The sequence below is a fragment of the Neovison vison genome, chromosome X (genome assembly GCF_020171115.1).
Source record: "Neovison vison isolate M4711 chromosome X, ASM_NN_V1, whole genome shotgun sequence".
In the NCBI taxonomy this organism is placed as follows: Eukaryota; Metazoa; Chordata; class Mammalia; order Carnivora; family Mustelidae; genus Neogale; species Neogale vison.
The window spans coordinates 36,140,169-36,160,034 of record NC_058105.1 but is presented as its reverse complement, the minus strand read 5'-3'; the positions used below and the strand labels follow the sequence as shown (position 1 = coordinate 36,160,034).

Genomic DNA, 19,866 nt, shown 5'->3' with positions numbered 1-19,866 from the left:
TGTTTTCACAGCATTTCTCCTTACTGCTTACCAAGTCAGCTTTCTTGAATTACGTTTATAGAAAGTGAATGATCTAGTTAACTTCAGTTTTAGGATGACTGTTATTTGTTCCCACTTGGGTCCAAACCACAAGCAAAATTTTGATCTTCTTTTCAAATTGGTCATGAAACATTTTTAATTGGATTTTTTTTGGCATTGAGTTGTATAAGTTCTTTATTTACTTTGGGTTTTAACACTTTATTGGATATATCATTTGCAAATATCTTCTCCCATTCAGTGCGTTGTCTTTTTGTTTTGTTGATGGTTTCCTTCACTGTCAAAAGATTTGTATTTTGGTATAGTGCCAATAGTTTAATTTTGCTTTGGTTTTCCTTGCTGAAGAAAACAAAAACACTCATTCAAAAAGATATATGCACCCCTATGTTTATTGCAGCATTATTTATTATAGCCAAGATATGGAACATAGGTGTTCATCTGTAGAAGGATGGTTAGAGCTCACACACATACACTCACACACACACACACACACACACACACACACACACACACACACATTATTACTCAGCTATAAAACACAAAATCTTGCCATTTACAATAACACGGATGGATCTAGAGGTTATAATGTTAAATGAAATAGGTCAGTAAGAGAAAGAGAAGTACCATATGATTTCACTCATATGTAGACTTTAAGAAAACAAAGAACAAAAGAGAAACAAAAAAAAACCCAGACTTTTTTATACGTAAAACAAACTAGTGGTTGCCAGAGGGGAGGTGGATAAGAGGATGGGTGAAATAGGTGAAGGGGATTAAGAGTACACTTATTGTGATGAGCCCTGAGTAATGTATAGAATTGTTGAATCACTATATTGTACACATGAAACTAATATAACATATGTTAATTATACTGGAATTTAAAAATACACAAATAAAAAAATTTAATAGCATGGGCATCAAAATATAATTTTTGCAAGGTTATTTTATGTAGGTTGCATGAATTATTTTTAATTTGAAAAGTCTTCATTACATAGGTCAAGCATTTGCACATGGGTATAAAAAATAGAATTTTAAGAAATTGTAAGCTCATTAATATATAAGAGAAGCTCTCAAACTTAACAGTTTCTCATTTTCTGAAAATACAAAAACAAAAACAAAAACTACCCAAAATTCTGTATTACCAGGGAACATGAAAAACACTACATACCTGATTATAGGGATTGAAAAGCATATTTGGTAGCTATATTTGTGGTGAGCATAGCATAATGTATAAATTTGTTAAATCACTGTATCGTACACCTGAAACTAATGTAACACTGTCAACTATACTCAAATTTTTAAAATGCTTTTCAGCAAATTGAAACATACATCTTTTCATCCTGCATAGAGAGAATTTGATATACACTAAAAATTGTATCTCTACATTCCAGTAAAACATATTGACTGATGCCCAGGGCTTACTAAATGCTTGCAGCTAATAAACTCCTCTCTATTAAGTTATAATAGTCTTCCTGCCACCAATGGAGAGGTAAAAGAGACAAGATAGGGTTGTATTTTTTTCCCCAAACCTGTTTATGCCAATTGAACTTGCTATTGTAATTTCATAATTTAATTTTAATATTATGACAATAAATGAAACATGACTACAAAAGTAAAATGTTACTTTTGTGAAAACCAGTTGAATGAGCAATATTAGGAATAAAATAAAGGACTTAAGTAGTGATATAGCAGAGATTAATAAGAATATTATAAAGCGCTTCATACTAATACTGTTAAAAGATTAGAAGAAATAGACTTCTAGAAAAATATGAACTATTGAAAGTGACTCAGTAGTTAAACATACAATTGCCAGACAATCCAGGAGTTTCACTTTTTTTGTTATATACCCAAGATAATTAAACTCTTGTATTCAAACAACTACTTGCAACTGAATGTTCATAGCAGCAGTATTTACAATAGTCAAAAAGTAGAAATGATCCAAATACCCATTAATAAATGAGTAGGTGAGCCAATTATGGTACATCCCCCCAAGGGAGTATTACTCAGCCATAAAAATTAATGAAATTGTGATACATGTTGCAACGTGGATGAAGCTTGAAAACATGCTAAGTGAAAGAACCCAGACATGAAAGACCACATATTGTGTGATTCTATTAGTGCAAAATGTCCAGGATAGATAAATCCATCAATACTAAAAGTCAGGTTAATGTTTGCCAGGGGATCAACTGCTTTGTGGGCACGAGTTTTAATTTTGGGCTGACAAAAATATTTAAGAACTAGATTGATATGGTGATTGTATAACATTGTGAATGTAGTAAATATCACTAAATTCTTCACTTCAAGATGATTATTCTTATGTGATTTTCACCTCAATAAATAAATAAAAAGAATGTCCCAAAACAATTTTCCCAGAATACTTAGTAACCCACTGTCAAAATTACTATGCACAGGATGCCTTGGGGGCTCAGTTGGTTAAGCGACTGCCTGTGGCTCAGGTCGTGATCTTGGTGTCCCAGGATCTAGTCCCACATCAGGCTCCCTGCTCAGTGGGGAGCCTGCTCCTCCCTCTGACCCTCCCTCCCCACCTCATGCTTTCTCTCTCTCTCTCAAATAAATAAATAAGAAATCTTTGAAAAAATTACTACACACAAAATATATCAAGGCACCATGAATGAGCACCAGCAAGGAAAAAAATAAACAGTAGTATCCCCCAAAGTCTTCAGATGTTGGTCTTATGAGTTACAAATTATTTCTTTAAACTGTTTACAAAGTATGTCTTCTATGTTTAAAAAAGTACAAGATAAAGTTAAAATATCTCTAGAGAACAAGAAAGTATAAAAATAAACCAGCAGATTTGAATTGTAATGAAATAGAATTTCTAGAAATATAAAAATACTGTAACTAAAGTTTAAAATTCAGTAGATGAAAACTGACTACAGAAGATGTAGAAAATCTAAATACCTTTACATCAACTTTTAAAAATTGAATTTATAATGAAAAACCTCTATACAGAGGAAACACCAATCCCAAATGCCTTGACTGGTAGATTCTACCAAATATTTAAGAAATAATATCTACTGTACACAAAGTCATTTAGAAAATAGAGGAAGAGGGAACATTTCATGGCACATTTTATAAGGCCAGAATTTCCCTGATATGAAGATCAGAAAAATAAAAGACAAGGAAACTATAGATCAATATACTTCATGAACAAAAATCCATAGCAAAACATTAGCAAATAGAACCTAGCAATATACAAAAAAGATACTAACTCATGGTTTATTTTCATCCCTATATTGAAAGTTTGATTTCCTATTTGAAAATCAAGCAATGTAGTTCACAACATTGATAGACACTAGGCAGGAAATCTTAGATTCTTCTCAAATAGATGCTGCAAATCATTTGACAAAATTCAGTACCCACAGAGTTCTGCCTGCAACCAAGATGGAATAATAGGAACTTTATTTGCCCTTCTGCCTAAAACAACTTTAAACTAAAACTTTATTTTTGTGTATGGTGTAAGAAAGTGGTTCACTTTTATTTTTTTGCATGCAACTATCTGGTTTTCCAAGCAATGTTTCTTGAAGAGCTTGTCTTCTCCATTGTATATTCATGCCTCTTTTGTGAGAAGTTAATTGACAATATAAGCATGCTTTTGTATCTGGGCTCTCTGTCCTCTTCCATTGATCTGTGTGTCTATTTTTGTGTAAGTACCATACTATTTTAGTTACTATAGTTTTGTAGTATATCTTTAAATCTGGGATTATGAAACCTCTATAGCCTTGTTCTGCTTTCTCAAAAGTGCATTGGCTATTAGGGGTCTTTGCAGTTCCATACAAATTTTAGAATTATTTGCTCTAGTTCAGTGAAAGATACTATTAGTTTTTTGATGGGGGTTTTACTGAATCTGTAGATTACTTTAGGTAATACGGACATTTCAACAATATTGTTTCAATCCGTGAGCATGGTATATCTTTCCACTTTTATGTCATCTTCAATTTCTTTTATTGGTATTCTATAGTTTTCAGAGCACAAGTTTCTTTTTTTAAATTTTTTTTTATTTTTTTTAAATTTTTTTTTATTTTTTTTAAATTTTTTTTAAAGATTTTATTTATTTATTTGACAGAGAGAAATCACAAGTAGGCAGAGAGGCAGGCAGAGAGAGAGAGGGGGAAGCAGGCTCCCTGCCGAGCAGAGAGCCCGATGCGGGACTCGATCCCAGGACTCTGAGATCATGACCTGAGCCGAAGGCAGCGGCTTAACCCACTGAGCCACCCAGGCGCCCCAGAGCACAAGTTTCTCACCTCCTTGGTTAAGTTTATTCCTAGGAATTCTATTCTTTTTGGTGAAATTATAAATGAGAGTATTTTCTTAATTTCTTTTCCTGCAACTTCATTATTAGTGTACAAAAACCACAACACATTTCTGTGTATTTATTTTGTATCCTGCACTTTACTAAATTTATGTTTTAGTTCTAGTAGTTTATTGCTGGAGTCTGTAGGGTTTTCTGTGTATAATGTCATGTCTTCTGCAACAGTGACAGTTTTACTTCTTCCTTACCAACTTGAACGTCTTTTATTTCTTTTTCTTTTCTGATTGCTGTGGCTAGGATTTCTAGTACTATGTTGAATAAAAGTGATGAGAGTGGCCATCTTTGTCTTGTTCCTGATTGTAGAAGAAAAGATTTTAGCTTTTCACCATTGAGTATGATGTTAGCTGTGGGCTTGCCATATATAGCCTTCATTACGTTGAAGTATGCCTCATCTAAACTCATATTGTTGGAAGTTTTTTATATCATGAGTAGATGTTAAATTTTGTCAAATGCTTTTTCTGCATCTATTGAGATAATCATATGTTGTTTATACTTCATTTTGTTAATGTGATATATCACATTGATTTGTGCATGTTGAAACATCCTCATATCCGTGGGATAAATACCACTTAATTGGACCTAAATAGACATTTTTCTTAGAATACATACTGATGGCTAAAAGACACATGAAAATGTGCTCAAGATCACTAATTATTAGGAAAATGTAAATCAAAGCCATAATGATATATTACCTTATACCTGCTAGAATGTCTTGAATTAAAAAGACAAGAAATAGCAAATGTTGGTATGGAGAAAAAGTAATCCTCCAAACACACTGTTGGTGGGAATGAAAATCGGTGCAACAACTGTAGAAAACAGTATGGAGGTCCCTCAAAAAGTTAAAAATAGAAATACCATATGGTCCAATATTTCCATTACTGGGTTTTTACCCAAAGAAAATGAAAACAATAATTTGAAAATATGTATGCATCTTTATGTTTATTGCAGCATTATTTACAGTAGCCAAGTTATGGAAACAACCTAAAAGTCCAGGGATAGATGAATGGATGAAAATATATATAATGGAATATTAATCAGGCATAAGAAAGAATGAGATCTTGGCTTTGCAAACAACATGGATGGACCTAGAGGGTACTATGCTAAGTGAAATGAGTCTGGCAGAATGACAAATCCCTTATTATTTCACTTATATGTAGAATCCAAGAGTCAAAACAAACAGAAACAGATCCATAAATACAGAAAACTAACTGACATTTGCCAGAGGAGAGTGTGGTAGCAGATGGGCAAAATGGGTGAAGGGGAGTGGGAGGTACAGTCTTCCAATTATGAAATGAGTAAGTCACAAGAATGAAAGTTATACCATAGGGAATATAACTAATGGTATTGTAATAGTGTTGTATGGTGACAGATGGTACCTATACTTGTGGTGAACATAGCATATAGAGTTGTTGAATCACTATGTTGTACACTTGAAACCAATGTAACATTGCATGTCAACTGTACATCAATAAACATTTGCTGAACTTTTATATATTAGCAACAATCAAAAATTACAATGGAAAAAATGCCATTAACAGTAGCATCAAGATATGTTAAATACTTATGGATTAATCTGAGAAAAGATATGTAAAACTGAGAAAAATCAGAGGAGACTAAATAAGTAGAGACATATATTGTTTTCATGAATCAGAACAAAGATTGATATTATTAAAATGTTAATTATTTACAATTTTATCTACAGATTTAACTCAATCCCAATTAAAATGCTGGCATGCTTTTTTTTGAAATTGAAAAGATAGTTCTCAAATTTACATGGAAATATAAAGAACCTAAATTAGCTAAAACAAATTAAAAAAAGAAAAAATTTGGAGGACTTGTACCAGCTGACTTTCAAGTCTTAATATAATACTACAGTATCATGACAGTGTAGAATTGGCATAAAGATAAACAACTAGATTGATTTTTACCAACATCTGTGAAACTGGCAGGCCAACTTGTCAGTTTATAAGTAAGGTAAAATCTCGGACAGTTGACAGTCTTGACACAGAGCCTTCAATGTTATTTGTGATGATATATTTTTTTAATAAAGTAAAAATTCAGTTTATTCATCTGTTTATGACACAGTACACAAGAGGCAAAGTGTTTCACATCATAGATTTCACTTACAACTCCTCATTTCTTTGGTTAAAAGGAGAGAGTAGACATAAGAGGCAGGCAATGCTTAGGCAACAGCAATAAGAAGGGGGAGCAGGTGATACTAATGCCATCCCTGCAGGGATGGGCCCAAGGGAACTATTAGTCACAAGCTATTTTCTAGAATTGTTAGCCGGAAACAAAGGAGCATCCTGGATGCTCAACCGTCTTGGGCCTCAGTCATCCCCACCACACAGGTACAGCAGTGCTTTCTGGTAGTCGCCCTTCATGTCTTGCTCTATGTAGTAACACAGGGACTTGCCATATTTTCTCTTGAATTCAGACCTAATTTTCAACACGTCCACTTCACTGTGAGAGACCATGATTCTTATCAGAACTTTATCATGAATCCCCTTGCCCTTCATGGAGCCATACAGTTGGTCAGCAAAATACAGGGGCTTATTCTGAATGCACTGGACCAGGTTTAGCATTTTCTAGGTCTCCTTTGACCTTCTTCTTGATGCTCTCTAACATGTCATAAAGGCTGTAGCTCTTGTACCTATCAAATACTTTCTGGAGGTGACACACACTCCGCTCAGTCATGATGCTGATCCACTTGGGTACATCAGTTCCGTTCCTCTTCACTCTGACATCATAGAGATCCTGGGCATCTTGGTCAATCAGTTCATAATCAATGACAGAGCCATCCTCTGATCTTCTACCCTTTGCAAGGGCAACCATCAGCTTGTGGAAATCACCAGGTGTGTCAGAAACGATGTCCTTCTCCAGATCAGTCTTATACATTTCCTTGTGGATTCTGTTAATTTCCTGAAGCTCTTGGTCCTTGAGCAAATGATCTCAATGAGGGAGTCCTCATCAGTCTCTAGTCCCTTCATGGAGGCTTTCAGTTCAGAAGCATCATACTGAGCAGGTGTTTTTAATAGGCCCCAAATCACTGTCTCCAGGTGGCCAGACAAGTCTGACTTCAGTGTTAATACAAGTTCCTTTTTGTTCCTTCTCTGGTAGGTGAAGGCAATATCCTGTCTCTGTTCATTGCTGCGTTTGGTCAAAATGTTGACAAAGGTGACTTCATCCACACCTTTGGTCTTCATGGATGTTTCAATGTTCAGAGCATCATGCTCAGCATCAGAATTGGTGTATTCTTTGACCAACCCATATGCACTAGGGGGCATGGAGTGATCACCCTCCAAGCTGAGCTTGCAGAGAATTTTGTGAACAGTAGACATTTTGAAGGAAGCTGGGCCTGGCGCCGAGAGTAGCAAGCATCCCCAGTTGTAGAGCCTGTGATGATACATTTCTTTTTTTTTCAAGATTTTATTTACTTATTTGACAGACAGAGATCACAAGTAGTCAGAGAAGCAGGCAGAGAGAGAGGAGGAAGCAGGCTCCCTGCCGAACAGAGAGCCCGATGCAATGTGGGGCTTGATCCCAGAACCCTGGGATTATGACCTGAGCTGAAGGCAGAGGCTTTAACCCATTGAGCCACCCAGGCACCCCGATGATATATTTCTTAAGCTAGGTTGTATGTGGATCTCCATTTAACGTTTATTCTTTATATTTTACATTCCCATTATAAGTTATTTTTATATGATACATTTAATAATAAAAACAAAATACTAAATTGATTTGGAAAACTTCAGTAAATCCATGTCACTAAAAATGGGACTATCAAACCAAATGGGATTACTACATCGATAAATAATTGGGAATAAGATTACACAATATAGGATTCTTCACTCAGTATGTTTTAGAAGTACCTATAGATTCTTACTCCATGTCAAATGAACTGAAACTAGAAATCATTAATGACACTTATGGACGAGTTTTATACAAGAAAAATTATAATGCTGGCCTTGGTCCTACATCAGAATATTGGGAAAGGAAGGTACATTTATGCTTTAAGTTAAAATAAAATAAGGCATTTATGTATCCTTTCTTTTACTGTTTTCTCTTTTAAAGGAGGTTTTTAAATTAGTCAACCCTCTATCTGTCTCTATGGCATTGGTAAGTGTGCTCGCATCATATTTTAATTAATTAATGTAGCAAACAAGTTCTTGGGTAAATATTTCTCAGATGTTTGGCTTTTCAATTAAGTAAAAGCGCAAGAGCTCAGGGAGAACTTCAAATCTCCATGGCACCCCTGGGACTTATTTTCAGCTCAGAGTACAACAGGAAACCCGATATTGATTTAGGCTGAGATTGAGACATTCAAGGGGACATGGTAAGTTTAGAAGTAATTACGTATTTATAGATGATATTTCAGGTGAAGATGCAGAATTTCAGTAATAAGACCTGATATCCTTGAAATTTGGCTTTTATTTTCCCTTGATTATTCATGTCTTAATTCTAAGTTGCTTCATATTTCTCTTTCCTGATAGGTGAATAGAAGGGAAGACAGATGTATAGTGAGAGAACGAGAGAGATTAAAGAGAGGAAGGTAGAAAGATACTGGGAAAGAAAGAGGGGAAGCAAGGAAGATGGAAGAAAGGGGCCAACCAGGAAACAAATAGATTTAGCAGAACAGAGAGAAATAAGTAGAAGGAATTTAAAAAAAAAACTGGAGTAGAAAGATTGTGCCTATGGTGGTAATAGTGAATTCTAATTAAAAATTTTCTACTATTTATTATGCCCTTTCAATTTACTAGGCTCTTTGCCTTATACCATTTAACCTTACAACATTAAGAAGTAGTTCCTTTATGTGCTTTGGTGAGTGCTGTGAAGTGTGTAAACCTGGCGATTCACAGACCTGTACCCCTGGAGATAAAAATATATTATATGTTTATAAAAAATTAAAAAAAAGAAGTAGTTCCTTTAATTCCCATTTTATAAATTAGAAAACAGAGGCCTAAAGAAGTTAAGTAAATTGTCGCAAAGTGGTGGAGTCTTGATTTGAATCAGCGTCTGTTTGTCTCTAAAGCCTATACTTTCCTCCACTGTGTCAGACTAGCTCTGCATGACACTGAAACAGCATGTTAAAAGGCAAGAGTTTATGCTAAATAGGTTATCTGGCATCGTATAAAAGAACACAGAGAAATAATCTAGCTTTTGTTTCTCTTTGTTACCTCTCTTCATACTCCCCACAAAGGAGATTAAGCAGGCAGGCAGGGAGAAACATAAAATTCCAGCTTCAGTTTTTACTATTGCTGGAGCTTTCAGGTCAAAAAGATAGCTTACCTCCTTCTGATCTCACAAAGGGCATAATGCCCAGTGCACTCATAGAAACTCAGTCTAAACTAGCATTTCTTAATTTTTTAGGCATTATGAACTCCTTTGAGATTCTAAAGAAAATTAAGTATTCACTCTCTAGAAATATGCACATACATGCAAAATTTTGTGGAATGTTTCAGGAATTTTGTAGGCCCCCTCAAAGTTCTGAGGTTTATATCTGAGATAAAGGTCTTAGGGTCTGGAACTGAAAAAAATGGCCCTGAAGTCTGAGATGGAGGATGAGCACCAAGCCTAGATCTTGGCTCTGCCAGAACTTGGTTGAGTCATTTTCGAATGCAAGGTTGGCTATGGTTATCTTCTCTTCTGTTTTATGGCATATCCTTAGGAAATTGATGCATGAAGCTTAAGTTTAAATTCCTACCCAGACTCGTACCTGATATGTATTAAGAAAGTTCCATTATGGGCGCCTGGGTGGCTCAGTGGTTAAGCTGCTGCCTTCGGCTCAGGTCATGATCTCAGGGTCCTGGGATCGAGTTCCGCATCGGGCTCTCTGCTCAGCAGGGAGCCTGCTTCTCTCTCTCTCTCTCTTTGCCTGCCTCTCCGTCTACTTGTGATTTCTCTCTGTCAAATAAATAAATAAAATCTTTAAAAAAAAAAAGAAAGTTCCATTATAGCATTAAATTATTTGTGCACTTCAGTACCCACTAGTGGTCAAAGAAAGATATTTTGCTTAGAGTACTGGATGATAGAGATGGCTGTCACTTCCTGGAGTACAGCTCGCTCTGAATTTCAGAATAAGGTCTTCTCTTTAGACATTGCTTACTTTCAATTTTGATTTTTCAAAACTCATGTATTCCACTAAAATTTCGATAAGACCTTGTTGGGGTTCATGGTGAAATAATGGCATATGAGAAAATAATGCTGGACAGAGTCAAGACCTGCCACTAACTTGCTATGTTATTATTACCAAAGGTAGAGCACATTCCCCTTGTGTCCTCAGTATTTTCATTTGTAACATGAAGGGATCCTACTATTGTCAGTGCTTTTTACCTCTTTAATTTTTTTTAGTATTGAAAATGTGCGTTCAGTGGAAATCTTACATAAACAATTGGAGGTAGAATTACTATGATCACAAAGTGATGGTAGTAATGGCAAAGAGTCAGATTCCCTCCCCCTTCTCATTCTCTCTCTATACCACCAGCACATCCATGAATGAATTTCATATAGTTTGAAAATAGTTGACCCAGAGAGCAATAGCATGTAGTGGTTGAGAATGTGCTTTAGAGTCATACATATATGGGTTCTGTTCCTGACTTCCTCACCACTTAATAGCTCTATGCTTTTCAGCTAACTAATTAATCCCTCTATGCCTCAATTTCCACATCTGACAACTGAGGATGATAAATAGCTCTTATTCCATAAGATGGTTGGGAAGATTTAGGAACTTAATGCATGCAAAGTGATTATCCAGTGAGTGGATATTAGTTATTTATCTGTTATTAGTTATTAGTATTTATCTGTATCATTTTAAACAAAGACTTGGCTCATGAAAAATTAAGTCATCTAGCTTTCCCATTGTGCTTTCTTTCTCAATAACTTCTTCCTTCCTATGTTATGCTATAGCTAGAGAAACTAGCATAGTAGGCAGGATCTCCCAGTCTCTTTAACATTTTAGCTACACTACAGTAAGTACAATAAATGGATGTAGTAAATTATTAGTCACATAGCACATTTTTTTTAGCTATACCTGTGATTTTTCATTTTTATCTTTTTAGTCATGGGGTGTTTTTATTTTTTTTAAATAAACTATTACTCAGGGCGCCTGGGTAGCTCAGTTGGTTAAGCCTCCCACTCTTGATTTCAGCTCAGGTCATGACCTCAGGATGGTGAGATTGAGCCCCACATTGGGCTCCATGCTGGGTGTGGAGCCTACTTAAGATTCTCTCTCTTCCTCTGCCCCTCCCTCCTCTCAAAAATTTAAAAAAAAAAATGAAAAAAATAAAATACTACTCTGCAATTCAGTATGTAAAACATGTAAGAGTAGAGCTACTCTGATTGAGTCAGGATGGAAGAGTAAGAATTACCTCTTCTCAGCTCTTTTCAGCTTCTGCAACACCACCCTCTTCACACACTCTGGAGAACTCAGAAGTACTCCAGTGCTCTGTGGAGCAATGTGTGAAACCTTTGGACCTCTAAGACCCTTCTATATCTTGTGTTCTGTGGAACTAATTCATTTCAGACTTGGGCATACAATTTGAGATTTTTCCATACTCCCATCATTACAAGGAAAATACAGATCCTAGAAAAGAATAATTTACCCCTAGAGATCATTCTTAACACTCATGAGATGAGAAATGTAGCTTCCGTGCCCTACTACTATGATCCATTTTGAGTCTATCTGCTCAGAACTCCCACAGTACATTAAAAAAATAACCATAACAGCTTTATGGAGGTATAACTGGCATACATAAACTATATATTTAAAGTATATAATTTAATTTTTTCACATATGTGTAGAGCTATGAAACCATTATTACCATAAAGATAGTGAATATATCCATTATCTCCCAAAGTTTTAACAGGCCTTTTGAGAATCCCCTTAGCCCCAGAAAACTGTTTTTGGTCACAGTATAATAGTTTACATTTCTTGGATTTTTATATAAATGGAACTATATAGTCTATATCCTTTTTTTGGTCTGGCTTTTTAAACTCAATGTAATTATTTTGATATACATCTAAATGTTGTATATCAACAATTTATTTCTTTTTACTTATGAGCAGTATTCTGTTGTATGGATATACCATTTTGTTTATCCATTCATATGTGGATGGACAATTGATTCATTTCTGGTGTTTAGACCATCTACATTTAATGTAATTATTGATATGGCTAACTTTAATCCTCTCATCTTGTTATTTTTTTCTCATTTGTCATATGTGTTCTTTGTTCCCTTTCCTGTCTTTTTTGTTTTTTGCTTTATTTTGGATTAACTGAAATTTTTAATTCCATTTAATCTCTTTCACTGTCTTATTATTGTTAAGTCTTTGTTTTCTAATTTTATTAGTATTTGGGAGTTGCTTATAATATACATCTTTAATCACAATCTAATTTCAAGTGATATTATACTATTTACCATATAGTATGGGAGCCTTACATGAGTATAATTCCACTTCTTTCCTCTAAGCCTTTGTACTACAGTTGTTATGCATTTTGCTTTTATTCATGCAACAAATATCACAATAAATTGTTTTAATTTTTTAAACAGTCAATTATCTCTTACGGTATTAAAATTATAAGAGCAAATTCTCTTATATTACTTTTATGTTTGCCATTTTTGGTGTTCTTTATTTCTTTTTGTAGATCTATGTATCTATCTAGTATAATTTTTCTTCTAAGAGACTTTAACTTGAAGCATGGGTTTGCTGATGATGAGTTGTATCAACTTTTCTGTGTCTAAAAACATCTTTGATTTCCCATCAGTTTTAAAGTTTTTTTTTATTGTGGTAAAATATACATAACATAAAGTTTACTATTTTAATCATTTTAAATTATTCAGTTTAGTGACGCTGAGTATGTTCACATTGTTGTATAACCATCACTGACATGCATATTCAGAACTTTTTCATCTTTCTTAACTGAAACTCTATACCCATCAGATACTAACTCTCCACTCCCCTGCTATCAGCCCCTCACCTTCTCCTTTCTGTCTCTGAATCTGACTACTTTAGGTACCTCATATAAGTGAAATCACACACTTTTTTCGTCTTTTGGTGAGTGGTTTATTTCACTTAGTATAAAGTCCTCAGTGTTCAGCCATGTTGTAGTATGTGTCAGTTACCTTCATTTTTAAGGCTGAGTAATATTCTACTTTATGTATATATCACATTTTGTTTATCCATTCATCAGTTGATGGACATTTGTGTTCCCATCTTTTAACTATGGCAAATAGTGTTGCTTTGAACATGGGTGTACAAATACTTGTTCAAGTTCTTGGTTTTACTTCTTTTGGGTATATACTCAAAAGTATAGAGGTGTGCCCCCTTTATTTTCAGAAGACATTTTCTCTCTCTTTTTTTTTTTTACTGTGTTGTGTTAGTCACCATACAAAACATCATTAGTTTTTGATGTAGTGTTCCAAGATTCATTGTTTAAGTTTAACACCCAGTACTCCATGCAATCCATGCCCCCCATAATACCCAGTATCAGGCTCACCCATTTCCCCACCACCCTGCCCTCTAAAACTTTCAGTTTGTTTCTTGGAGTCTATAGTCTCTCATGGTTCATCTTTCCCTCTGACTTCCCCCACCTTCACATTTCCTTTCCTTCTCCTAATGTCCTCCATGTTATTCCTTATGTTCCACAAGTAAGTGAAACCATATGATAATTGACTTTCTCTGTTTGACTTATATCTCTCAGCATAATCTCCTCCAGTTCCATCCATGTTGATGCAAAAGTTGGGTATTCATCCTTTCTGATGGAATATATTTTCTCTTGACAGATTTTTTCTTTTGGTGTTTTGGATATAATACTACACTGTCCGCTCACTTGCATTGTTTCCAATGAAAAAAATCTATCATTCTTACTCTACATAGGTATCTTTTTTCTCTGACTACTTTTAAGATTTTCTTTTTATCACTATTTTTCCTGAAATTTGATTATGATGTAAATTGGTGTGGTTTTCTTCTTTTCTTCCTTTTTCTGATTTGAGTTTTCTTGATCTTCTTGGGTCTGTGTTTTTATATTTTCATCAAATGTGAAAATTTTTGTTCATCATCTTCAAATATTTTTCTTCTCTTCCTTCTCCTTTTTACTCTTTGTGTTTTGTTTTGGATACTCGCTATTTTTGTGGATTTAGGTGTATTGACCTTTTTAAATTCCATATCTAATCTGTTATTAATTATTTCTAGTAGCATTTTCCATCTCATACATTGTAGTTTTCATCTCCACAAATTTGATTTAGGTCTTTTTTATATATTCCATATCTTTAACTTTTAATGTAGTAGAATACAGTTAAAATATATTTTAAGTATCCTTTTCTGCTTATAGTAATGTCTATGTCAATAGTGGACCAGTTTTGGGGGATTGATTTATTTTCACATCATGGCTCATCTTTTACTGCCACTTTGCATGCCTGGTAATTTTTTATTTGATATCTGATATTGTGAGTCTTGTTACTTTGTTGGAGTTGGCTATATATATATATATATATATATATATATTTGTATTCTGTAAATATTCTTGAGTTTTGTTCTGGAGCATAGTGACACCACTTGGAAAGAGAAAAATATGTTCAGTTCTTACTTTTAGGTTTGTTAGGCAGAACTAGATTTATGTTCAATCTGGAACTAATTATTTCCTATTACTGAAGATAGATAATTCTGTCAAAGATCAGGGCCTGCACAATTGCGTGAACTAGTCATACCCAAGGCAGGGGCCTGGGGAGACTAAACAATGCCTTTGGTCTATGACAATAAATGAGTAGTCTTTGTTCTAATAAGTTCAACCAGACGATGGGGTAGGAGACTAAAAAGCTAGGTGGAGTTTGGAAGTCCTGTGATATGAATGTGTTTTTGTATGTGTATGTATATAATTTGTGCATGCACAGTATATGTTGTTTTAAGCTGAATAGTAGACTACTTCATCTGCCATTTATGGCTATTGTAAGCATATGTCCTTTCATAGTCTGGAAATAGAGGAGAAATTTTAGATGCCATTACTATCACTGCATATTTATGGATTGTGACTAGAGATGTATGGTGTTGGGCTGGTATAGGATAGGTCAGTCACAAAGCTGTGACCTCTTCATTACTTTACATGCCAAGATAGGTATTCTAAGGCATCCTAAAATTATTATGAGATGAACTTAGGAAATTAGATCATACAGTCAAAATAAGTAGGTCCCAAAGAAGAATTAAATTGAAAATATAAAATAAGCTGCAGTCAGCTTCCACATGTCCACTTTATGGGTCTTGTTTTTGGCATTATTGTTGTTATTCTGCAATTCTGGGCAGGTAGATTCAGCATTCAAGAGGCCATTGAATTCTGCAGTTATTTTCTTCCCAGTTAGTATATAGCCACCAGAATGATGTCAATAGGTATGTTTATTTGCAAGGTCATATGATTAATTCTACAAGGGACACATTTCATCTGCCATCTAGACCACTGACACTGGGGTTCAATCAGAATTCTTTTTGATCAGCCCATTGATAAGATTTTATTTATTTGACAGACAGAGATCACAAGTAGGCAGAGAGGCAGGCAGAGAGAGAGAAGGAAGTAGGCTCCCCGCCGAGCAGAGAGCCTGATGTGGGACTGGATCTCAGAACCCTGGGATCATGACCTGAGCTGAAGGCAGAGGCTTTAACCCACTGATCCACCCAGGCGCCCCAGATCAGCCCATTGATAAAACCAAGTTCATACAGTACAGCATTTCTTAAAGTTTGGTAAGAAGACCACCTACTAAAGAATCACCTAAAAAGTTCACAAAATGTAAATTTATGGGTCTCACTCCAGACCTACTAAATCAGAATCTCTGGGGGTGCCTGGGTGGCACAGTCGTTTGAGTGTCCAACTCTTGATTTCAGCCCAGGTCATGATCTCAGGCTTCCAGAATCAGCCTGTGCTGGTCTCCCTACTTGGTGGGGAGTCTGCTTGTCTCTCTCTCCCTCTGCCCCTCCCTGTGCTCTGTCTCTTTCAAATAAATAAAATAAATCTTTAAAAAGTAAATGAGAATCTCTGGGTGTGGGGCCCAGGAATCTATATTTTTTAAGAGGGTATGTATAATTTTTTTTCAATTTATTTATTTTCAGAAAAACATTATTCATTATTTTTTCACCACACCCAGTGCTCCATGCAAGCCGTGCCCTCTATAATACCCACCACCTGGTACCCCAACCTCCCACTCTATATTTTTAACAAGCTGCCCACAGGTTTCTGTAGCACACTAATTTTTTTAAAGCACTTCTATAGAACTAATATTTTTTAAAGAAAAATCTTTTTTTATGAATCAGTACCTTTGTTGTTAATTCCTAAATATTTCCAGGTATCATCTAAACTTTGATTTAACTTAAATAATTAGATTTAATCTAAACTTTGATTTACATTTTGGTTCAGTGTTCACTCTTAACTAACATTTTCTCTAGAAGTGGGAGCCCCACAAAAACCCAGCTCCAGCTGCAGAGCGTCAGTCCTGTTTGTAGTTAAAGTGCCTCTAGCTGCTCCTTGCTAACCTCAGCTGTTTAACTCTATTAGTTAGAGGGATATATTCACTTTGTTTAATCTGTTACTTCTGGTTAAAGAAGTGGTTCTCCGGCTTAGGGGTGCTTTATCACCTGGAGGGCTTGTTAAACCACAGATCACTGGGCCCTGTCCCCAGAGTTTCTGATTCAGAAGATCTGAGTTGAGACCCCATGATTTGCATTTCTAACATATTCCTGAGTGATACTGTTGCTGCAGATCTGGGGACCAACTTTGAGAACCAGAATTAAAGAAAAAGGATGCCTTCTGAAAATTTGTATCAGCTAAAAACTGTTCTCAAACCTGACTGCAGATTGGAATCACCTGATAATCTTAAACAGCATACTAGTGCCTGGGACTTGCTCCCGGTTACTTAAATCAGAATCACTGGGAGTTAATCCTAGGGCTTTTCATATACAAAGGTGATTCTAATGTGAATTCAGTGTTGCAACCTACCATGCTATAAACTCCACGCCAGATTTCCTTCTATTCTTTCACTTCTTTCCCATGTAACTGAATATTGACTGGAGATGTTGAAAAACCCTTGCACTTATCACTTCCTCCACTGGACAGATTCCTGAATTATACATTGCGCATTGTAGCCTAGGGACAATACTGCTTTTTAACCCCAACTTTGATCTGTTTTTAAGGATCCTGATGCTGGCTTGGAGTGATCTGCACATCAGCATGATCTTCCCCTCCTTCCCCATGACTATAGTTTTACAAGTCAATTTCTTTCTGTTGCAATAAGCGATTCATCATCAGAGGTATTATCCAAAGGGTTCTGTGCAGGTGCTCTTCTCTATACAATGTTTGCAACAGGTGATGTTTTTAATCTTTTTATTTCTAGCATCCTCCATAATTGGAATGTGCCAAGCAAGTGACACTAGTTGGAATATCTTAATTATTGCACATTCATCATGAACATAGTTAGGAATAGTACTTTTGATCATGATGGATCCTTTCTCATTAAAATCATTTGTAGACTGGAGAAATCACAGTTTTGCCACAAAAAGAACTCTCTGAGAGCTATATTGGTGTTTAATTTGTCTGTCAGAGTTGAGATGAGATGGAAAGCAGTTTCCTCCCAAACTTCCTGTGGTCTTACCTAGAATGTGGACTCCATTTGGGAAGGGAGCTTCACAGAGACAGGCAGAGAATGTTGGAACCCAATGAAGTCAGGTCTCTAGTTCAGTTTTCTATATTCATTCATGTGCTTAAAAATTATTTGCTGAAAGTCTACTGTGTCAGACACTGTTCTAAATTCTGGGGCTATAGCAATGGAGAAGTTAAAGTTCCTTCTTCATGGCAATGACATTCCATTGGCCAGTGTGTACGTAGAAGACATTTAAAAATGTAAACAAGTAAAAATATTACATATGTAAGTACATAGGTTTTCAAATAGTGGTGAATACTATGAAGGAAAGAAGTGAGATAGTGAGAAAGAGTGCGTTGTGAGTGGCTATGCTATATATGCTATGCTTATAGCTAAGGCTATGCTGCTATACCTAAGGATGTCAAAAGAGAAGTCATTGCAGAAGCACATTTTCTGGATAACGATTTTAAAATGATCACTCTGGCTACTACACAGAGAATGGTCTATAAGATGACAAGAGTGAATACAGGGTGATTAGGGTAGAGGTGGCTGGACTTTAACAATGCAATAATGAGAAATGAATAAATTCGTGATTATCATGAATATCATGAATTTTACAGGCATAGCCAATGAGAATTGCTGATAGACTGGCTATGGAATGAGAGGAAAAGAGAAAAGTGCCTGGGTTTTTGGTTTGAGCAACTGGGATGGTGTTGTGGGTATTTACTGAAATGGGTAACAGTGGGAGGAAGAGCAAATTTGGGAGAAAACTTGGGAATTCTATTTTAGTCATATTTACTTTGAGATGTCTATACTGAAATGGTTGGTTAGTATCAGTTGATATGAATCTGGAGTTCAGGAGAGAGAGGTCTGAACTGGTGATATACATTTTTGAGTCTTCAACATATAGAGGGAATTTAAAGCTATGGGCCTAAATAAGATGTCCCAGGGGGTGAGTGTAGAAGAGAGGAGAGATCTGAAGCCTGAGCCCTGTGGTTAACAGTCGGGGGAAATGAGGAGGATGTGGAGGAGATTAAGAAGGAGCAGCCAGTGAGGTAGGAAGACAAGCTCAGTGAGGGCCTATCCCAGAAATCCAAATGTAAAAAGTAAATCCAGGAGGAAGGAGTGATCAACTGTGTCAAATCATGCTGACCAGTGCTGCTGAGAGGCTTGTCCTGAGCCAATTTGATATAGAGAATAGAATGCTGGTTTGCAAAGCAGGAAACTAGAATTTTAAATAATTAGCTGGAACTAACTGCATCATCATCATAATTGCCATCATCACCATCATCATTATCATACTGGTAGTAATCAATTTTTTCCCTATCTATTGTGTTTCAGGCACTGACCTACATGTTTGAATACATTAGCCCTATGTATTACCAAAACAATGATGAGGAATACACTATTATAATTCCCATTTCACAGAGGGGGAACTGAAGCTCCTAGAGGTAAAATCATTTGCTCCATGTTGCAGTGGCATCTGGGCAAATTATTTCCCTACTTTGAGCCTCAGTTTCCCTTATCTGTAAAATGAGTGAGTAGATTAGTTTTTTTTTCTCCAAAATTTTATTTAAGTTCTGGTCATTTTACTCAATTTTTTTCAGCAACAGGATGCTCATCTAAAGCAAAAGCAGGTGCAGAAACCCAGTATAAAAAAATCACAGAGTTGCACTATTTTGAACTTTAGTATAAGGTCAGTAACCATATTCTGGGCTTCTACTCACCACCCCCCACCCCTGCTCTCTGCCCTGTGTTTTCCAAACCACTCAACTGGTTGGATTCTGTGTCCTCTAGAATTTAGATTTAGATTTTCACTTGCCCTTCTTGTGACCAAGGGTTGGTATTACAGGGTTGTTGGTCAATGTTAGGAAATTCTTCCGT

The 19,866-nt window shown here is 35.6% G+C and overlaps 1 pseudogene; it reads right to left on the bottom strand.

The window, feature by feature from the left end:
- Window positions 1–6,696: 6,696 nt before the first annotated feature.
- LOC122896845 lies at window positions 6,697–7,735 on the bottom strand (annotated as a pseudogene).
- Window positions 7,736–19,866: the final 12,131 nt, after the last annotated feature.